The sequence below is a fragment of the Dicentrarchus labrax genome, unplaced genomic scaffold, assembly GCF_905237075.1.
Source record: "Dicentrarchus labrax unplaced genomic scaffold, dlabrax2021, whole genome shotgun sequence".
Lineage (NCBI taxonomy): Eukaryota > Metazoa > Chordata > Actinopteri > Moronidae > Dicentrarchus > Dicentrarchus labrax.
In genome coordinates this window covers 8,220,251-8,242,819 of record NW_026136713.1, presented here as the reverse complement: position 1 = coordinate 8,242,819, position 22,569 = coordinate 8,220,251, and the positions used below count along the sequence as shown (strand labels likewise).

At 41.6% G+C, this 22,569-nt stretch overlaps 1 protein-coding gene across 5 annotated transcripts in view; it reads left to right on the top strand.

Moving 5' to 3' along the window:
• Positions 1-22,569, top strand: part of mid2 (midline 2) — a 146,272-nt gene that overhangs the window by 35,648 nt on the left and 88,055 nt on the right. For 2 of the 5 annotated variants that reach the window (XM_051419525.1, XM_051419521.1), the window contains exon 1: positions 15,364-15,768. The exons of 1 other annotated variant lie outside the window; for it this stretch is intronic. The gene's annotated coding sequence lies outside the window, so the exon portion shown is untranslated. Of the gene's footprint in view, positions 1-137; positions 197-15,363; positions 15,769-22,569 lie in introns of those variants that run through there. 2 more of the 5 variants (XM_051419522.1, XM_051419524.1) reach the window with 2 other exon arrangements.

Below are 22,569 nucleotides of genomic sequence, written 5' to 3'. Positions count from 1 at the left end.
ATATGTCGTCTGGTTGGTTTTTGCCTCACTTTATCCTCATCCTGTTTCTCTCATTTGTCTCCATCCCTCCCTCCCTCTCTCCCACCATCTCTCTTGGTCTCCTCTTTCTCTCTCTCTCTTGCTGTCTCCCTCTCCAGCCCATCGCCGTCCACAGTGGTGCTGCTCATTGCTAACTAGGCTGCCTCCAAGCCCACAGGTACGTCCCCTCCCCCTCCTCTTCCTCCCCCTCCTCCACTTCATGCTCTATTTTTAACTCCACTCTGCAGGATCCTTCCCCACAATTCTCCCTCTCCAACCCCAACTCACGTCTCCGTCAGCACCTCTCAACCATTCCCAACCAAGTAGTAGCAGACTTTAAACTAAATTTTGACTGTCTGTGATAATCGAATGGCACGGCACACTCTTTGTTTCCATAACAACATTAGATGCTCTTTTCAGCATCATATTAGGGGTATAAATGACATGTTAGGAAGCATGTGTAAAAGATAGAATGAGTTAGTGGGGTGAGCTGAGGAGGATGGCCAAGGATCTGGACTCAAACCCACAATGTATAAAGTGTAATGCCTCAAAACCCTGTGAGAGCCAGAGTGTCTTAAATTACTGGCTAACTCAAGTGTGTGTTATCAGTGAATATGTTCATTCATGTTTGCTTTGTTAAGCTGCCACCTTGACTCCCATGGAGCCTGGCAGCAATCTCAGTCCCCCACTGAGTGGTAATGTAATGCACTTGTTGGATTGTATAGCTGAAGTCTGGGGCCTTGTCAGCCTCTTGTCTTTTAAGGCTGCTTGACTGGCTTTTCCGTGTCCATATCCTCCTGACAAGCGCTTACAGCAGATAACCTCCTCCTGCAGATGAGTACCACACTCTCAGAGCTCTCCGTGTTTGTGTGGAGAAAGCTTGTTGACTTTATTATATACATGTTGAGCGAGTACGCAGCTCTCTCATGTACACATCATGTAATTTATGGCCCTGTGATGGTAAATAAGAGCGTAGTAAATAATGGATTGAACTGACTTTGTATAGTCCTTGACAGTCAGAGGGGATCCTGTAATGGACATAAAGTAATGTTAATTCATACAACATTGATTCTCTAAATACTTTCTTTTTAGTGGTTGCCACCCCATAGCCTACGCTTGTAAGTCTATTTTTCTTATGAACTAGGGGTTTGGTTCCCATGGTTACAATGTTTGTCTTTGAAGCATTTACATCTAATATGAACTTGATCAAGGTTGTCTTTGATACAAAGGGGAGGAGGGACAGAGAGAGAAAAAGGGCATAAAAAAAGTCAGTGGAGCCGGGCTCGCGCCTACCGGCAAGCATTGATTGCTTTTAACAATGACCTCACAGGAACAGATTACACTTTAAATACCTGCTGACTTAAACAAAGAATTTCCATTTTTCTGTTGTGTGTTACAAACAATCGAGAGGGCTGGCTATGACTGAGATAAACAGCATTTTGTCAACCTTAACCACACGGTCTGACTCGGTAATGATCCTCGTCTGTGTTCCAGACGTGGCATTTAGGACTAAGGACAGACCTGCCTTGTAGCATTCCTCTCTGATTTTCCCATGCAGAACCTACACAGGTGGACGGCTATGAGAGAATACATTTGTCAAACTCACAGTCCTTCACGGCTATAGACAGCCGCTGTCAATGTGAGGCTTTTGAGTTATTATATGCCTTACCAAAAGAACCACACTGCCTGTTTTTAGAGAGAGGGATTTTGCACACAAAAGCACTCACAAATACACACACACACATACACCTACACACACACACACACACACACACACACACACACACACACACACAGATACACACACATTAACGTTCCCTTCTTCCCGCTTGCCTCCTGTCGAGGCACATCACACACTTTCCAAGTACTCAGTCTTTGCCTGTCAAGGAGGCACACTCTGCAGCAGATGCAATAGGCCAACCAGTGGCATGCTGAGATAATGTACACAGTACCGCTGCCAAAGTTGTGATGTTCTATGCAGCACTGAGTCCCAGCTTTGAATGAACAGCAATCATTCCAGTGCACTCCCGTGCTTCAGCATAGTGTTTATGGTGCTTTCAGATTTTAAAAATTGCTCAGTTGGTGCATGTCACATAAACATGCCCTTTAATAATCCTGTGTTGGATGTTGGCAGCATGTCAACCACCTCTCTTTTCCCTAAGTTGCTTTGCTACGCTTCCTGATAAGTACAGTATAAATACTACTTTTAATCAAACTCCAGCACTTTCAATTATTTTTGTCTCCGACATATTTTTGGTGAAAGACCCAAGTAGTTGCATTAGCAGGAGCTTTGCAAATTGTCTGTCCTCTATGAGCCATAAAGGTCTCCCTGTCTCTCATCTTTCTGCTCCATTTCTGTTTCCCCTTCTCTGCTTTCTATCTTTTCCCTCTGATGCCTCTTCCTCACTCATCTTCATTTACTCTCTCTTTTTGGCCCTGGCAAAAGCTTAAATATATTATTAATACAAGAGTTTTTTTTTTGTTGTTGTTTGTTGTGCCCTTTTCTCTTTCCCGCTCATTGCATTTCATTTCCCTTCCTCTCCTCTTGTCTCATACCTCCTCCCTCCTCTGGTTTATGCCTTCTGACAGCCGAGCTACCCTGCAGCCTGCCTTGGCCAGGTATAGCACTAGATGAAAGGTTTGCAGTCAGAGCTCTCTTTCAAAGATGCCTTCTGCTGCATCCACGCTCTCCATGGGCACTAGGTTGTCCCTGCCAGGCAGATGGAGAGAAAGAGGGCAAGGGAAGGAGAGTAAGAAGGGAAGGGGCAAAGAGTGAAGGAAAGATAATCAGAGACAAACAGCAACAGAAAGTAGTGAGCAAGATCTTGAGGTGTGCCTTACTCTAGATCCGGAAGTTGTGCCTGGCCTCTGTGGATGATCAAAGAGGCTCAGCATGTAGGTGAGAGTGGCAAGGGGAAGTGCTGTGCCCCTGCTTTCACTCTGTTTCCAGTTTGAAGCTCCTCTTATACATCCTTATTCAGTCTAGAGGCCGCCACGGGACATGAAGGGGTTTTTGAAAGTGTTCCTGACATGTTTTCATCATCCGATGTCTTGGAGTCACGCTAAGGAATGAGTTCAGATGAAGAACTAACATCTTGTGCCTTCAACAAAATCCACTGAACTTTATCCCCTCAAGGTGAAATTTAAATGGTTTGTTCAGTCTCAGTTCCCAATCAAGTCAGGGCTGACGTCTTTATACATTTAGTCTGGATTTTGTTTTATCAGTTTGCTACAATGTAAGCAAGCTGCTCTCTCATTGAAACATAAGGATCAAAGAGCAGAACAAGTAACATGTTTGTAGTTTGATCTTCAGAAAAAGGAGCTCTTTCAAGAAAATAACACGTGGAGATGACATTCAGTTGTTATAGCATGTTGTTTTCTAAATTCCTTCTTTTCAAACTAATCAATAGGACATGCTGTGTCCCCACTTAACCCTGATCACTACACACTTACATAACATACAACATTTAACATATTACTGACTGGGATCCCCCAACAATAAACCAGTGTATGAAATAACCATCATAACAAAATGTTTATTTTATATCAAAACATTATTAGTTATGTAATTAATGTGATCTGAAATAAAACATATTATTATTAATAATAATTCATAGTTAATTTGCAAATTGTGTGAAACAAAAATAGACAGAGCACATTAGGACATTTTGCCTGCTCCATCTGTTTCCTTCAGAATGACTGACAGACTGCCCCTAACCCCCTGATAGTGTGTGATACGTTAAATTAGGACCCATGGCACAAATAAACTCAAATATGAACTAAATAAATAGTTCCATCTATTTAAACCGCACAGGTGGATAAGGTGAATGAGGTTCCCCCCAGGACCCCCAGTATTTGGTGGTATTTTTAGAAAAAGCACATATTAAAACAGAAAACAATGATATGAAGTCATTAGGAACACATTGAATGACAAAGTCGTGAAAATAAGAATGATAGAATAAAGCATCTGAGAGACAAAAGTATACCTCTGTGGTTTGCGGGTAGCCCAGTCGGTAGGATGAAGGTTAAATATTGGCTTCACACACAGGAGATATGTCTGGTCTGTGCTCCACTATGTGGCAGAGCTCCAGAGTTACCATTTCAGTAGTCTGCTGCCTCAGCCCTGAAACTGTTACTAGACCAAATCAAAACACAGCATTGTGCTTTCAGGTCCAAACAGACATTTATTAGCTTCTGTCAGAAAAGTCATTGCCTGGGAATAATTGAAAACTTTAAGCGTAAAAGAGAGGTTGTGTTTGCCGTCAGAATGACAACAATTTGTTTCTTTAAAACAACCATCCTTGATAGCATTCTCCTCTTTGATTTGAGGTAGGACAGGCAGGCTCTATGGCATATGTACATAAATCTTATCTAAAGACAAGCTAGATAATGCACTGTAGGTCTGAGTGGAGAGATTTAGCCTCTGGATGCTGCAGTGACAGGAGATACTGAGGGGAGGCAGTGCGGGCAGTAAAACAACTGACAGTTGGTCATTACGAAAGACGCAGGTGGGCAAAAAAATCAATCACGCCGAGACCGGCCTGGACTCTGACAGATGCCTGACGTCTGCTTGATGAAGAGCTCCGCTGTTCCTCTGAGTGATGAGGAGGAGGAGGAGGAGGAACAGAGAGGAATGAAAGGGGAAAGAGGGGCGAGGGCATTAGGAGGAGTTGGACGATAAGAAAGAGGAAGAGGAGCGGAGGAGGAGGTGTGAAGACAGTAATGAACCACTGAATCAGAAAATCAGCAGGAAAGAACTAAAAGGGTTTAGGTGCTGTATATGTTAATGAACAGATATGAGGAAAAAGTTGAGGAAACAGGAGGGTCAGCATTTCATAAAGTAGAGAGGAAAAGAATATTAAGACAAAAAGGGAAGAAAAGATTGCAAGGGCAGGCCGGGAGAACAAGGCTTTTACCATCACCTGAAGTCAAGCTGTCATTTGATGTGGCTACAGTGACCATAACAACACTTTAACTACAGCGTGTGCAGGTTTTAAAGCCAACCAGAGTCTGTGTTTTGACAACACCTTTATAGGCTATTTCATGGTGTCTGCTCAAACTGTATGAGGGTGTGAAATGCCACTGCGTTATTGGCCCACACTCAGTAACTGGAAGCACTTGATTTAATTTTATTTGTCGATTTTCCACTCATTTGAGAAAAATGTATATATCAGGGGAAATGTTCTACTTTGGGATTACGTCTGGGTTGTTAAAGCAGTTTTTTAAAGGTCGGCCAAAGTCCAGCGAGATTCATTTCAAACGAGCTCTGCTGCTCTGCTCTCCGGTTTCTAGTGAATTTACTGAGAAAAAAGATGGAATCAAAAGGCATTTATTTTATCATACATACGGCTTAGTCTGCTCAGCTTGACTACATCATGGCTTATGTGTGAAACGAAGGGGTCAGCAAGTGGTCGCATACACCTTTTTTCAGTCTGTCTGTTATTTTAACAGCCATGTCTGCGAGATAGCGCAGCACAAAACATATCTTTGCTGATGCTAATATCCTCTGTTGCAATCTGTCTCTGCAGACTGAGACTCTTTATAATATACAGAAGGCATTGTCGAGCTCTTATCTGTTTAGAAACACCTTCCTTTTCTGTGCCACAATGAAATGAAACTGCAGCAAATGGAGGGAAATGAAGTGTCGCAGCAAGCAACAATCCTGTCGCGTGTTTACAAAGCATTAAGAGTACTTATCCATTGCATCAATGTCAGCCTAAGGATTTCACAGCAAGGCCAGCAAACAACATATGAGCACACAACAAGTTTCAGATTAGTGTTTGTGCTGTCAGGGTGGAACAGAAAAGGACTTTCCTAAACCAGCACAATGTCCTGAAACACCACTACCAAACAACAACAGCGTCTTTTTATGCCTGAGTGTTGGCTCCATGTTTGCCCTGGCTGTTCATTTGCAGAATGATTGATTCTGACAGTGTTTGTTCACACCCTCATTTTCAAAACTCCTTAAGCTCAAGTGACTAGGTAGGACCACACCCCGTGCTGGTAGGTACTCAGGACAGCTAAAAAGGTAAATGCTCAGGTCAAGGGGAATTATTTTTGGCTTTTCACACGACCCGCACCAACCCGCCGCACGTACAGCATCGCGTGCGTGTTGTGCATGTCAAGAGAAAATGCCCTCAAACCTGGAGTTGCCTGACATTTCTTTAAAAAGTCATGAGGTAATTTGCTGCTGAAACAAGAATTATGCAATTTAAAGAAAGTGAATTGGACACGCAGTCAGTGCTGACTATGAATAATAAATGGTGGGAAAGATTGTGATGGTTTTCAGTTGCTTATCCCTGTGGTATTAGGCATGCATTAATCATCCTTTTACTACTACTACCGCTACTGTATTTTACAGTTCATACTCTCTTATTGGCACTTCTCTTCTTACAGAAAAAAAACATGAAAAGTACGGGGCAAAACTTGGCAGCATGACTTTGATCTTAATGTGTAATAATGATCATCATTTACTGGATAGGCCTTAGTTGAAAGGAGAAAACCTTCATTTGTTAAAGGAGAAATTATGATTACATAGACATGATTAATGTTAACATTCACATACAGTAGACCACATATACTGTCTGAGGTCTCATATATGAACATGTCATTCAGATATGGGATTATCTTCATATGCTATGCAATTTGAGATAAGCTCTCTATTTGTTATAATATGCTATTCATTTTGCCATTCCTCTGTTTATGTTAATGAGTGCTGCACAGCTCCTAGCATACAATATACTGCGTATAAACTGCACATGTTACCTTCCCCATACTATCTCTCAATATCTATGTATTTCTCTATAGGATACTGAAACTATCTTTTGATGTGTATCTCCCATCCCTCACTCCTGCCTCCATCTCGGTCGGCTACCTCTTTTCCTTTATCTCCTGCTTTAATCAAGCATCTGATCAGAGGCCCAAGAGGAAGAGGGATAATTAGATTAGGTCTGTACATGTTTACACATTCTGATTTACATTGAGCTTCCCCTGTCTTTCTCTGTCTGACCCATATTTTCTCTATATGCCTCCTCCGTGTTTTTGCTTTTTATGTCTTCCTCTCAGGCTCTCTCTGTCTTTTCCCACTTCTGTTGCCTGCCTCTTGCTGCAGTAGTAGCGATGATAAACGATTTATTCTCCAATAACTACTAATGTCATCCACTCTACATCAGAGAGGTTTTAATGCCAACACATCAGTGTCAGATCTGATTATTTCGGGTCAGTTGATTGTCTCAAATATAATCTGTTCTCATTGTTTTGCAATTGTGTAGTGGGTTATGTAACAAACATTCACCTGGGGACTTTTTTATGGTGGAGACAGTGCGGAGTGGGTGTGAGTGTGTGTGTGTGTGTGTGTGTGTGTGTGTGTGTGTGTGTGTGTGTGTGTGTGTGTGTGTGTGTGTGTGTGTGTGTGTGTGTGTGATACACAGGGACTGGTCATCATGTTGAGCACTTCTCCCCGAGTCATCTGTCATCGAAACTGTCCTTACTGCAGCCTCCCTTCATGTCACCTGATAGTCTGAGAACCACTCAATTTTTACACAGTAGAGCTATCCAACTGGGAAAAAATGTTATTGAGGCTACAACTAATGCAATGTGCAGGATCCTGGGTTTTAGCAGCCAACCCTTGAGAAGAAGCATAAGGTCCCCGCAACAGGGTAAATGAAATTATAAGTGCTTAGCAGGAGGGCCCTATTGATCCTCTGTGACTGAGATAAGGTAAGTGAGCCAAATCAAAATGTCTGTAATCCTAAATGACTTCTGTCGTACCCAGGGGATGTCAGATACTCATTTTACATAATTGAGCATATCTGCATAACTGAAAAATACTAAGCAGCACTTTAATTTGGAATATCTTTTAAAGGCCCGATACATATACCAAATGTAATCAAAAGGAAAGTGCCAACACCATACGTCAAAGCACCGGAACCTGCTATAATTCTCAAATTGACTGGACTTTTAATCCAGTTTTCCAGTTTTCTTGTGAAAGTTTGTTTACATAAGTAATATTTTTAAACATGGAAGTGAAGCTAAAATTATATGATTTTCAGGCGCCCGGTTAGCTCAGTGGGTGGAGCTGGCGACCCATGTACCGAGACTGAGTCCTTGCTGCAGTGGCCCTGGGTTCAAATGCGACCTGCGGCCCTTTGCTGCATGTCGTTCCCTCTCTCTGCTTCCCTTTCCTGTCTATCTTCAGCTGTATCTATCAAATAAAGGCAATAAAAAAAGGCCAAAAAAATAACAATAATAAAAAAATATATTAATATGATTTTCCATTTATATAGCACCCACACTCTTGTGAATATATCAGAAATGTACATAACAAACACTGGCCTATAAAGAATGCCTCTGAGACAGGTAGTAGTTTCATTGAGCATTGAATATACAGTTTAATATCAATCATATAATATCAATATATATTATATCAAGGTCTGTGCTTGTTTACGAAATAAATAAATAAATCTTGTTATCTGTTTTGAATTTTTGGATTTTGTGAAAATACTCCACTTCAAGAAAAAGGCCAGCATTCAAACCTTACTAATGAAAATATATGCAAGTATTATTAGTATCAAAAGTAAAAGCACTCATTATGCAGGCACCTATTAGTGTTTCACTATTATATTTTCTGTTCAATATTATATTGTAGTGCTGTAGATGTTTACAGTTGACTTCATTTTCAATAACAGCCAATTTTCAGCATTGTGACAATGAATTTTCCAGCAAATCTAATGAGGATTTTTACATAGTTTATTTAGCTTAAGAAGTAGGAGAATTTTCTCAACCCATGAAGGAATACATAATCCATCAGTTTATTAGAAAGAATCTAATTCGTATTCACCAGATTTGGAGATACGTGGTTTTCATATGACAGGAAGGTTATAAAATATTGTAATCTAAGTAATAAGTAACACAAGTTGTCAGACAAATAGTAGTAGTATTGGAGTAAAAGCATAATATTTGCCTCTGAGGTGTAGTGGAGTAGAAATATAAAGGAAATACTCAAGTAAAAACCTTGAATTTTTACTTAAGTGCAGTACTTGAGTAACTATACCTGGTTTAATTCCTCCACTGTTTAGAAATAGAAGAATATAAGTAAGGATGTGGTGAAGTTTGCGGGCTACCATCAAATAACTGTACTAATGAACTCCCACACCTTGTCCTCTCCCTTGCCTGTGAAGTCTGGTTCAGAAACACAAATGGATTGTTTTCATCTTCATCTTTTGCTTCACACTATTGTTTCAGTGAGCCATTTTAAATCTGCCTCTGCAGTTCATTAGGTCACTATAAAGTAAAAAACATTAATGGCTTTGTGACAGACAACCAGCAGCAGAGTAATGTAGCAGCAGTGTGGGACCCACTAACTGTTAAGGACTAATGTCTATGTGTCCCAGTCGGGCTATATTTGAAACTAACTGCAACACACACAAACAAATCATCCTCTGGAAGCAAACCTGCAAACTGTGATAAAGTCTGGTGCTACAAGGCCGCCACTATAAACCAAAATCTCAACTTGTTGCATCATTAAAAAAAAAAAAAAAAAAAGGCAGCTCTGGTGATCCTACAGATTCTGACAGCTGACAACGAGCTGCGTGTTCCCAAGCCAGGCATCTACTCAAGCAGAAAACACGAACGTGACATTATGGAAACAAGTTTTATTTGACTCCAGATTCCTTTTAAAGGTTTCAGACGGCCCTGCTAATATGAAAGCCTATCGGATGAAGTTACATAAGTAGTGCTGTCATGAAACATTGGTTTGGCTCACAAACAGAATGCCTGGTGTTGGATAGCGTTGCTGTTTTGTGTTGGCTGTTTTGGATTTATTCTTGATTCTTTTTTACAAAAAAGGTTGTCCATCTGCTCTCTTCCATTTTCATTTTTTACCTCCTCTTTAATATCTGCGTCGATGCTTCTTCTTTATATGCACTGTGGTCGTAATGATATCCATGACTCAAGATAGCTTTTATCACTGACACATTATGGCAAATTTCAACATTTACATTTTTAAATAAATGTGCTCCTGGTCCTCCCGAAATGTACAGAGCTGAAGTCTCCATCAAACATCCAACTATTTTTGTCGAATTGGTTGTGCATGGGTTGAGTCTGCTAATCCTAATGAGTTGCACTAAAGCCTTTAATTGCATCTGAGTTCTATAATGTCCCAATATTATCTAATATAAATTATGGTGTACATATATTGCTGGCTTGATAAGCACTGTAATTATGACAAATAACATTAAGGGGCCTTAAAAGCTACTTAAATTTATATTTATCTGTACTATGAAGTCAGTTTAGCTGAAGGTCTAATACAGTTCAGAAGGTTCATTTCATCTAAATATATTTTAGTCCTTTTAATTGAAATTCATCATACTCTCTTTCTTTTTTCGTAAATGGGTTTTATGCTAAAGATGGCAAACACACTAACCTGGCAGCACGTGTCCACCCAGATGGCCTTATAAAGTATGTGTGAACAGGTGGAAAGTGGACATTTTATTTTCATCATTTTGTGGTTTGTTTTTTTCTCTCTGTCTTTTGGTACAAACAAACACAGTAGTAGTCTCTCCTTAGATTTGGCTCTGTGTCTGTGGACAGCCTGTGTTCGGCTCCAGCCTGTCTTGGTGTGGAGCCAGAGGGTGAAGAAGGCAGCGCGACTATGATTGTGACTATGATAAGAAAGCATTCCCTCTGCTGAGCACACACACACACAGTCAAAGGACGCAGCATTATTTCATCAGACAGGGGTCACCGTGTCTTCAGTTTAGTTTACACTGCCAGCTCCAATTTAGTTTTCTCATAGCAACTATACATCTGATCCTGTCACCAAGGCGACACCGATCTGACCTGCTCACTGTCTAAATATATGCACCACTACACAGTTAAGTTTCCCTTCAACGTCAAGTCCTAGAGGAAGCAGAAATGTCTGTATTTGGCCACTTGAGGCAGTATGTCTACAGTAACAGAGCTGACACTTTGGGCACTTGTAGCTACATACGTTACATGTAGCTAAGTGAACAGTTAAAGTACACCACTTGGTGAAAATGCCAACATTCAACAACCTGCAATGTCCTCAATTCTTCACTTAAAGCATTTTTGAAGATATGAACCATCTTTTTTTTTTTTAATGCAAAAAACAAACAGCAATCTTGCTTGACTCTAATGGCAAAAAATATCAGCTTTGCGGTGGCGAGACTAATGGAAAGCTGATGGAGCGACGCCACACCCAGCAACTTTATGCCCTATGAGCGTTTTATTGATCTGTTTATGAGGGCATCAATTTTACATGAAGAAAAGGATGGGCTGGAGTATGTCACCTTTAACTACATTAAAAATGTTTATTGCTACCAACGTGCAACATTTCATCACACTAAAATAATGGAGAAATAGACCTATGTTATTTGAGTTACAAGGCTGTTATTGTTCTGCTCCGTGAATCACTGTTAGATTACTGGTACATTTGTTGCCAAATGGAAGTGAATGAAAATGTTCACAGTACCATAAAACATCTCCCAGCTATCTCAATAGGTTAACAATGGGTGATTTAATCAAAGAAATTATGATTACAATTCAGTAGAGCAGTGTATATATTCACGCACACCACAGTAGTAAGAAATGCATGCGGGCACAGAATATTAACAACACCGGATCACTCTCTTGAGGTTTCTGCACTCCACCAAAAATTCTTGTGTTCTGAAGGGAACAAAGGTTTTTTTATGTCTCTGCAATGAATGGTTTTCCTGATAACTTCATGTTGCTGCAGTACACAGACAGACTGCTGTACAATAAGTCCCTGATGAGCTGTGGGCTGGGAGAGGAAAGAGGAAGAGAGGAGCTGATGCGTTTCCTCTGGACACACACTGTTTGGTGGTGTTGGTGATTTGTCATGCAACTGTGCACACACACACATACTCACAAACACTGTTAAGCACTAGTGCTGATGGTAATTTGATATGTAATATGCCCCATGCCTGGGCCACAGCAGTACAATAGTGAGGCCAAGTCTCCAGTGGCCGATGTGTTTACTGTCCACAGCAGCCTCGGTCCTCCAGCCTGTCCTCATTCTGTCACATGTCCTTTGTCTTTCATAAGTATTCATCACACTTTCCATCATGTCTTCTGTTTTTAAGGCAACATTTTTTATTTTATTATTTTAAAAATATGTTGATGTATTGAGACTCAATACTCAGCTATCTTTCTTGGCTCTGATTGGTTGTTTTTGTTCAGGCGCAGTGGATTCTTGCAAATGTCTTTAGGAGGACTAGGACAAACCAGAAGAACCAGATTTTTCTGTCTCATGTACTACTGTCGGGATAAAGTGAAAGCCAATTTGTGATATTTGTCATCTTGGGTATGATCTTGTCGCTCCCTCCAAAGAAGCACCAAACTCAACACAGCATGTACTGTGGAGTAAAGATAATACCTTTCCCCCCAAACATGGACTCAACAGGCTGTTGAAATGAACGTGGGCATTTAGAAAACTATATGAAAAGGAGAAGCAGTGGAGGCGGCAGTAGAAGCGAGAGCTTTCAGGTGAGCGCTGTGGCAGCAAAAGAGTTAACAATGCACTGACGGCTTAAGTGCTCCTCCATAATCATGAGGGTGCTTTGGATACATGTATGCAGTAAGAAGAGTGTGTCACATGAGAGTCACAGCAGACTCAAGTTGAACTAGTTCGCAGGCTTTGCTGTTTTAATGAAACCTTAATCCATTTTTATCAGCTGTATATTTGCTTTTGTTGTTGTAATCTCATGGGAGTGATGTAATAGCCATTCTCAGTGGCTCAAGCTGGAGTGAGAGACTGAAAAAAGAAATGAAATGAGTTCCTATCAAAATGTCAATAGCACAGGCACCCCGGTTGCTCACCGCCCCGTGTACCATGGCTGACTCCTTGCTGCAGCTGCCAGGAGGTGCAAGGCCAACCTATGGCGCTTTGCTGCATGTTATCCCCTCTCTCTCCCTCTTTCCTGTCTATAATGAGCTGTCCTGTTCAATAAAAAAAGCCACACCCCCCCAAAAAATAATACAAAAAAACAATCCTCAGACCAAGCACAGCACAGCAGCAAGTGGTTGCTCTGCACAAACTATGAGTAAACATACATTAGTGCTGTCAAGCCCACAAATTGCTGAGTTCATTTAGAGTGCTGGACGCTGAAGCTGTCTTCAGAGAAGACGACTGCCAGTCACAGAATTCAGATGTCCTCGTGGTTTGGAGGATATGTGAGTGGAGACAGCACTGATGGATGCCTGGGGCTGGATCCAGGCTAAGTCTGTGCAGTCAATCAGCACAACCATTCTGTCAGGCTCAAAGGGTGAAATACCTTTTAAAATCCAAAATAGGGCCGCTGGGAGTTCAAGTTTAATATTCACTTGTAGCATAATAAAGAAAAAGTTATTTTAATCAATTCTAATCACATACAGGCAATATGTGGGAATTATCTGTAAAGCGTGTAGATGAGGGGGAAAAAAGTCCAATACCCTACAGTATATTATTAAAATTCATCTTTTGTGTTGTTCATTAAGAGTTAAAAAAAACAACAACAATGTATTTAGGCACAAGATAAACTCAGAAAAAAACAAATCCAACCATATTACTGCTATTTGTTTGTAAGATGATATTGTCTTCCCAGACAAAAGCCTACTATTTAGAAAACTATAATTAAGATCCGCACCCCTTGAGTTTGCACACAATTTGCAATGTGTTTTATTTGTGTGATGGTACTGAAACACCACTCTACCTGTTTGTCTGGTAACACCACCGTGGCTTCACAGTGATGAGATTTTCCAGTATCTTGCTGGAAAAAACAAGCAAAGCGGATATAGGCCGATGACAAATAGACTCTACCGTACAGTGCAGAACAGATCAGCAGGATGATTTTGCACACACAGAGGCAGACATTGCTGTAGACAGGAAGACGGGCTTTGGCAGAGAGGGGGTCCGCAAACAGTTATCAAGACAAGAAGCAACACGACTGTGTTTGTAGATATATTCAATACAGGCAGACAGGTAAATGTAGTAAACAGCGGGCTTAAAGAAACAGACGGGCTCTCAGACGATTTGCTGTGGCTCTTGTTGACAGTCGTAGAGCACACCTGCTTGTCAGGCCACACCTTGTCTGGCACTGTTTACCCTTAGCGGCCTACCTACTGTGTTACACCCTCGTGCCACTAATTCTTTCTGCACTGTTCATTTGACTGTGGAAAACTATTAGAGACATGTTTCATATTTCAGAAATGTGACCTCAGTGTCAACTAATAATCATACTTTTGATCACTTTAAACAACAAAAAGTTAGTTCAATAAAGGATGCTTTATTGGAACTACTTATATAGGCCACTGCCTTTGATAGCAGAGGAAAAACATTTTGGAATTTGACATGACCAGTGATGAGGCATTTTTGAGGTCGGAAATAACTCTTCAAAGCATCTTTTGAACTTGACTGTCAAACACTGTTTATACAGTAACAGTTTGTTAAAATGTCAAATACACTTTTCCAGAGTCTAATGCGGAGAGCCGTGCACGGGTATGGAAATGGTATTACAAGCATTTGGTTTGGTCAGACAGGTGCAAGGCAAGCGGGCATAGAGCAGCAGCAACAACACGGTAGAGCAGTCTGCTGTAAAAGCCCTGCCACAACCCCTAACCTCTGTTTCCAAGCACACAGACACACAGCACTCCTACCCCACGTGTCCAGTGTGTGTGATATCCTGTAGGCCTAAAAATATAATTGGGGGGACATATAAACCACCATTACAGACTAAATGTGTCATATAGCAGTATTACACACACACACACACACACACACACACACACACACAACAAAGCACACAAGCATTACTTGGTGTGTACACACACACACACACACACACACACACATAGAATCAAGTAATTAATCCAGGAAATTAAAGTGTGATATCGCCATTATTATAAACCACTTTTGCCCAAATTTAAATCTGTGAATATTCTAATTGCTGCCTTTGGGCCTTTTTTTGTAGGGGGGTTGCATGGTTTTACCTCCCTGTTCCTGTTTTACTTATTGATAGTAACGAACAAACGCAGGACTTTTAATATGTGAAGCCTGCTTTATTACCCAGGGTTGCATCATTTTCCAGGATGAGAAAATGAAGAGCGATTGTGGCCATTAATTCATTCGTCATCCGGGCTGGAAAAAAGCTGCCGTCTAAGGTGACTTAAACAGTGTGCGCCGCTTGGCTTCATAGTTGTTGTCACCCACTTTGCCCCCCCCTTTATTATTCAAATAAAGTGAGAGTGACGCGCGGGCTGCTGGTACATTAAAGTGGGGGGGAACAGTAAGAGCGCGTTACAGTTCGGTGTTACGTGCCCAGCTCCGCTCAGCTGAACGCGCTGAAGCCTCTCTATCTGCTGGCTCTTGCTTTTTTTTTGCATTGTGTGGGTAGGAGGAGCCGCTTTCCTGTGATTGTCTGGCTGCTCTCTCTCTCTCTCTCTCTCTCTCTCTCTCTCTCTCTCTCTCATTTTTCCCAAAGTTGAATATTCCGCCTGCCTGGGAGCTGCAGCCAGCGGAGCGGTGCACCGGGCGCGGGGCTGGTATTTTGAGTTGCGCCGCGCTGCTGCGCCGTGTGGGAACGGACTTTGGGGAGAAGGAAATCATCCACAGTATCCCGTCTCGGTTCAACCTCCCCCCTTCCTCTGTCCACCCTTTCTCCTGTGTTTCTTCTAACTTCATTTCGGGCTACTTTCAAGATGACAGAAGAAAAGAGTATTCGGCATTTAAAGCTGGTAGGTGTCTGAAACCCCTCCCCTCCTCGCACAGAGGTGTCTGGCTCGGTCTGGCTCTTGTGTTGGGATTCAGGGTTTTTTTGTGTGTGGCAGCGCTCAGACACGCCGGGGTGAGAAAGAGAGAGGCGCCCGGGAACCGAAACGGGAACCGGTGGTTATTTTTTCCACCATCCGTTGTGGATTTTCTTGCTGTGTTCTCTCCATAGGTCGCTCTTAAATGAGCCAGATCCATGCTGCTGGTATAATGCTCAAACTTAAAGACACTTGGTTCCTTATGGACAGGGCTTCTCCTCCTGTTGTCATTTGTAAAAACACGCGGACCCTGTTTGATGTTGTTCCATATATGGACAGATTTGTGTTGAACAGCATTCTGTGTAGATACTTGTGCTGAGAGTTAATCATGAAAGTAACATGGTGTGTTTTTCTTAATGGGATCATATTCAGTCATTTTAGTGAAATCAGATATTTTACTTCGAAGTCCCCTTTAAGTCCCATAAGACCTTAAAGCGGCCCCTGGCCCTACTTTGTGCACCCCTGCTGCGCAGAGGCTCGTAGACTGTTATTAGAATGATTCAGCAGATAGATTCATGTGTCTCTGTCATGTAGAGCATGTGGAACAGTTTAAAAAAGCACGTGTGTCCAGCTGCTTATTTTAGGGTCTTTACAGCCTCATTGGTGGAGCTGTGGGTTTTCTGTGCCATGAAACACACACTATTTGGTTATTTAGATATTATCTCATTTATATTGGTCCTTATACGTCTTCCAGCAGTGAAGCAGTACCCTGAACATTTTGTTGAATTCAAGGTTGCGAGGTTGTTATTGTGCCTGTATTTTCTTTCTGAGGTGTCACTGCAATATTCTTGTCATACTCTTATTAGAAATGTTGATTTGATTGTAGTGTGGTATCTTTTTAACATTAATTAAATGCTAATTCATGTTCAACTTGTCATCAAGCGCTACTGAAGAGACGGCAGTCCTATTTAATAATTATAGTTGGACAGAAATGCATTTGTCACATTTATGTGGATGAAGCCAAAGTCTTTCCTGTCTGATTTCAGCTGATCCGAAGCGATGAACACTGACTTGAAAATCAAAAATAAAATCTGCCACTGGGTAGTGTTGAAGCAAGCCGGTGGCCCAGAAATTAATACCCTGTCAAATTGTGATGACATGCACAAAGTTGTCAGGAGAGTGTTGAAGTGTCATTGCACATAATTCAGCTCATGCAGGGCTGAATGCCATACATTGAACTCAGCTATGTTCTGGTGATCCTGCTGAGCTCAGCTGACAGTATAAGGGAGCATGCTTGTTGTTAGGCTGGTCTGAATGCCTCTGTGTTGGGTAGCATTAACAGGCAGGGTCACCACTGTTGTTATGAGTCTGCCAGGTAGTTTGCTGCTTTTTATTTGGCTCTAACCTGTACATAAATCAGTTGCAGTGGGAATCTTAAATCCTGTTTCCAGAATGATACACTGCCTCCCTCTTTCTCTCTCTGTGTGTGTGTGTGTGTGCCTGTGCCATCTGTTTCAGCCAAGCAAAACCATGATCGGGTGGACAAAGAGCACAAACCCAATCAGCCCTGTGCACTGTAGTATTAGTATGCCCAGTTCTGTTTTTTTTTTTTTTTGACATGAAGCCTCAGAGCTGCCCTGTCTCATACCATTACACAACATGGCTCATCAGGCCGATTACACATCGGCACACTCATGCATGCTTCCATCTCAAGTAGACAAGAACAGAGTCAATGCTCTAGGCTGCCACTTATACCTTCAAAACCCATACGTTTTCTTTCCTGTCTATCTTTAGGGTTGCTTTCCTGTGGTCTCTCTCTCTCTCTCTCTCTCTCTCTCTCTCTCTCTCAGCCTCCCTGTCATCGTAAGCATCTCTCATTTTGCTCTCTCTTGGTTTATCCGTGCATCAATCATTTGTACCCGTCCTCTCTGAGTCTCGTGGTTGCGGTTCCCTCTCAGTGCTCTAAGGCGCGTCGCAAAGCTCACTGTTTTGTGTCTTCTTTACCTGCTATTAGCCTATTTAGTTCGGTGTGTTGTGCGTAAAGTTCTGTCTATCCACAGAGGAAAGCAAGGGGGATAAAGAGGAAAGTGGTAGCTTTAAATAATCATTGTTGTCCAGTGATGTATGATGTCAGGTAGGTCAGGTGAGGGAGAAAAAGTTTTCTTTAATACAGAATTGTGAAGACAAACTGAAAAATAATGCTGATGATAATTATTACTTTGAACCCTTTGACTTTTTGTGCAATGACCATAAGAGGGTGTTAATAACACAGCACAGGAGTTCACTAAACAGAAGAAAACTGCAGCAGATGTATAATTGGTCTCATTTTGTCCTTACTTCACACTGTGCTGATTGTCTCGAAAATATCTCTGATTGCCCTCTGGCCATTATTACATTATGTGACTTGTGACATTTAGCAGATTTATCAAGGTGTCTGCCAGTACTTATCAGATAATAAATTATATTGTGTTTCTCACTTTTACTCAAGTCCTTAAAAGTCCTTGAAGACTTTTAAATAAAGTTGAGTGTTCAGAAGCTCAGAAATAAGCCCAGTTAGGCAGACTTGTGCTCTGGAATGACTTTTTTTCCCTCTTCGTTTCAGAGGTGACATAAGTCATGCATCTAATACCAAGTAGCATTAAAAGGTCTTGAAAGTCTTCCATCTACCCTGATGAGCTTTGAAACAGATACTCTGAAGTACTGCCAGTAATATTCTTATTAGTATAACATCAACTGACGACAGGGGGAACCTCCAAAGACCAGAAAGAGCCCTGGTGTGTGTTCATTGAGGTGGTCAGTTTCATGCAGCTGACGCACATACCGAGAGAAGCCATGAATCTTCACCCCTGATGTTTTAAAATCCCTGCCCCCTGCTCCACGGCTTACCATTCGTCACAGTGCCCCAGCTTTCTGCAAGAGCTCTAGACCACAGTAATTCCACAAATTCTTCTTAACAGTTAAAATAAATCATCTCAGCGAGCAGACACGGTCCCCTTAATAAACCATGTGCTCCTGCGTTTTTATCCTCAGCCATATTGTTTGGATACGGAGAGTAAATGAGCTGAGAAAACCCTTCTGTATTGGCAAATGCTGGGCCTAAATCAGTGGAAGAACACTTTGGTTAAAATATGCTGTTAGGTTTCAGTGTTTGTGTTATTGTAGTAGGATGAAATGCCATTATTTGTCTGTTATAGCACTAATGATAATCATAGTATTGAATGCTCTTAATGCTGTTGTCAGTTGTACAAAGCAGCCGTCAATGCGTGTGTACTGACACTGAAAGCTCTTTTTCAAAAGACATCTACATATCTAAGTATAAGTGCAACAAAACCACAGGGCTCTGTAACAAGCTTCGTATTAACCACAAGAGTTGGCACAGCAAAGTAGAAAGCGTGGCTAGCCATGTTAAATGGGAAGTGTCAGAACAGGTGGAACAGCAGTTACATTCCTGCATGGGCCCTAACCAGCCACCGACACAGCCTGTTGAAAATCATATTAAGAATAAAAAAAACTCCTCCCCTCTTCTAAAATTAAACTTACTTCCTGCAACAGACTGAGGTGCGTCACATATATTTTGGCAGCGACTGGCAACCCAGATAAATCTTGTTTGCAATGACAAACTTTTATAGTCACAGTTATGATGAGTGCGATGGAGGCGAAACGATGCATGAAATGTACATGTGAAAGCTGTGATGATTAGTTATGGAACGTAAAAAAAAAAGGATTGCCAGGGAGCATTTATTAATAGAGGAAATGGTTCCTATGTGATATAGAATTGATCAAGGCAATGAATGCGGAAGTGGAGGCAGACATAGCATGGATGGATGTATGTTGTGACAGATTGCCTCCTGTTTTTGTCTCCAGACGTCTTTGATCTCTTCATTGCTCTGAGTGCGATGAAGGTCCCTGCCAAGAGAGGCATAGCCTGTCTCCCAGATACATCTTGCACTGCATGTAGATCAGCAAAGAGTAGTCATGCACAGCACCACATTGCTTAACTTTCTCCTTCTGGCCAAAAACAATATTAAGGTGATTTTATGGTTACGCCGGTTGGGGCGGTTAACATCTACCTGACTGATGTTCGAATTTCAGACTGACCAGTTGCATCCAACTGGTCATCTGGCATGCAATGCTATTTGAGCAGAACAGAACACACAGAAATAAGGAAAAGTGAATACATTTGGGGGGAGACAAGCTTATGCTCTCTGCTCTTAAACCAAAAGATTGGTTGTATTTATTTGGATTTCTCAAACGTATAGTTATCCTTCAATGTAAAGGCTTGTACACTAACCTATTAACCTACTAAAAGCCAATCTGTATGGTTCTTTGCATTCAATCTGGCCAGTATTTAACCAGTCAGAACAAACTAAATGCAGTACTCATTCCCTTCATGATCTCATCCGCATAGTTTGCTGATTGGTCCAGCGTCCTGACATTTCTCTCAATCAGTACTTAGTCGGCGTTTTCCCAACTGAAACTGCTTGCAAGGTTTTTAACCCAACTAAGTTATACATTAGGAACAAAAATAGAGCCTATTTCAGAAGGAACCAGAAGCTAACAGACTGCAGAATCACTCTTGACCCTTAGGAGAATATACACCTCAGGTTGCTTACTAATGCAAAACATATCTTAGGCCCAAAGTCTGTATGCTGTGTCAGGTTTCGATGACATGATATAAACCATTGCTTATTAGGTTATACATGTAACTGTACATGCGTGGAGGCCAGGGTAGCTCAGATGATAAACTGGAAGTGGCAGAAAACATGTTATGGTCCAGTCTCTTAAGGTAAACCAGTGAAAGCCAATAAGCTGCAGGCAGAGGCCCAGGCTTTAGGGCTACAGGCTCTACTGATTCCAGATTCAACAACCAAGTGAAAGAGAAGTTTGGAAACCAATAATCTGAAACACATGAAGACTCAACTATACTAAAAGAATCAAAGAGGACGTATCGCTTTTTTATTTTACTCTTGTCTTTGCTGTTTCTTTCATTTGTTTTTCCCCATCTCCCAGTGTCATCTAACACAAGTGCAAACCTTCTCATTTGACATTAATGACAATGTGATATACACAAGTGTTGTACACATGGATAACAGATTACACACACAGTCCCGCAATAATAAATAAATTATCTTGTGGAGGATATCTGCCACAGACTACAAGCTTCACTCTGTCACAAAGATCTGTCACAGCAACAGAATCATTGTTTACACGTATTTACTTTTATTAAGGGTTTATTGGCTGCGTTCCTCCGGTGTAAAAGCTGTATGTCCAGACAGTTTGGATAGCATTAACAGAGCATAGTTCGCATTGGAATCCCATGAGGCTATAATCAAATTGTTTGCTGTTGCTCCTGCTGAAGCTTAAGTGTATTGGCTTGAGAGTGGTCCTATTTGTAACTTAATTAGCCTTATTGGACAGATACACTGGCCACAACAACAACCTCGTTTGTTTTTGGAGGTGAGAACAATATATTTTAAAAGCATGATGACATGGAATAAATGCGTTCAGATTCAATGTGTTCAGTTAGTTCAGCTGGAGGGAGCATTTTGGAAAGAGGTCCAAAGGCTTAGGTCAATAAGGAGTCATCAATTTGAAATGTATATTGATATTCACAACAAATTGCACTCCATTAACACATAACAGCTTTATGCAATTGTCTGGTTAGATACTGTTTGGTGATGTGTGAATAAGAGGAGCTTATTAGTGTGGGATATCAGAGATGAATTATGATTATAGTATGTGTGCCTGAAGTTTGACAGAGGGGGCAAGAAACAATAGGAATTTATCAGTAGAATATTTAAAAATGCTGGTTGAGCCCTAGTAATATTAATTTAGATTTCTTGACTGCCAACCTTGCAAAATTATTTCTAATGATCAAGAAACTTTAGGAGTTCATTTGTGTGCAAAACACTTGTAATTGGACAGCTTGAACCTTAACAACCATATAGAAAAATGTAGTTAAACTGTAGATGCGATTGTGGCCTTGCTTGTCCTTTTGCACCGTCATGTGCGAAACACCAAAAGCCCTCCCAAGCACCGGTGTCTAAATCCTAAGAATCCACCCAGACAGGAGGGGAGAGGGGGGCTTTTCCCACCCCAACCCAACAACAGCAGCAGCTGAGCTGATGAGGCGGCCAACCTCCCAACACGCCAGTTAACAGCCAGCTGCATGTGTATACTCCTACAGCGAGGCACGTGTTTCCCATGATCTCACCTGCTGGCACCAGAAGCTTGGGATCAGGCCCGGTTCTGCCGTCATGCTGCCCACCCCAGAAAGCTCTCTGTTGGGTAGAGTGTACCACACCTCCTCTCTCTGGGATGCAGGAGCCATGGAGGTGGTGGAGGTGGCGAACTCTGCCTGGGGAATGGTGGTGTGACAACATTAGTGGATTATCTGAGGATGTTATGGAAGATTCTACATAATGCATAAAGCAACGTACAAGAATACAATTTCCAGCTAGCTTCACACGTCACTGCATTAGAGGATTGTTTTCATAAAGATTTTTAACTGTAGAGGAAACCTGTTACTAGCTCTCACTCTCTTTATTTCTGGGCCATTTAACAGAGAGCGGCTTGCTATGATGAACATCTCTAGACTAATGCCAGCAGAGGCTAGGATGCAGTAAAAATAGTGGAATTGGGCACGGAAAACAGTGGCAGAGAGGGAGAAAGAACTATAAAGAGACAGATCGAGAGGTTAGGTGTAAACAGGAGGAGGCGTGAAAGGAGATTTTTGAGCTTCAAGGATGTTTGGAGGATTCTGGGGTGGGTTAATAGCTACACAGAGCA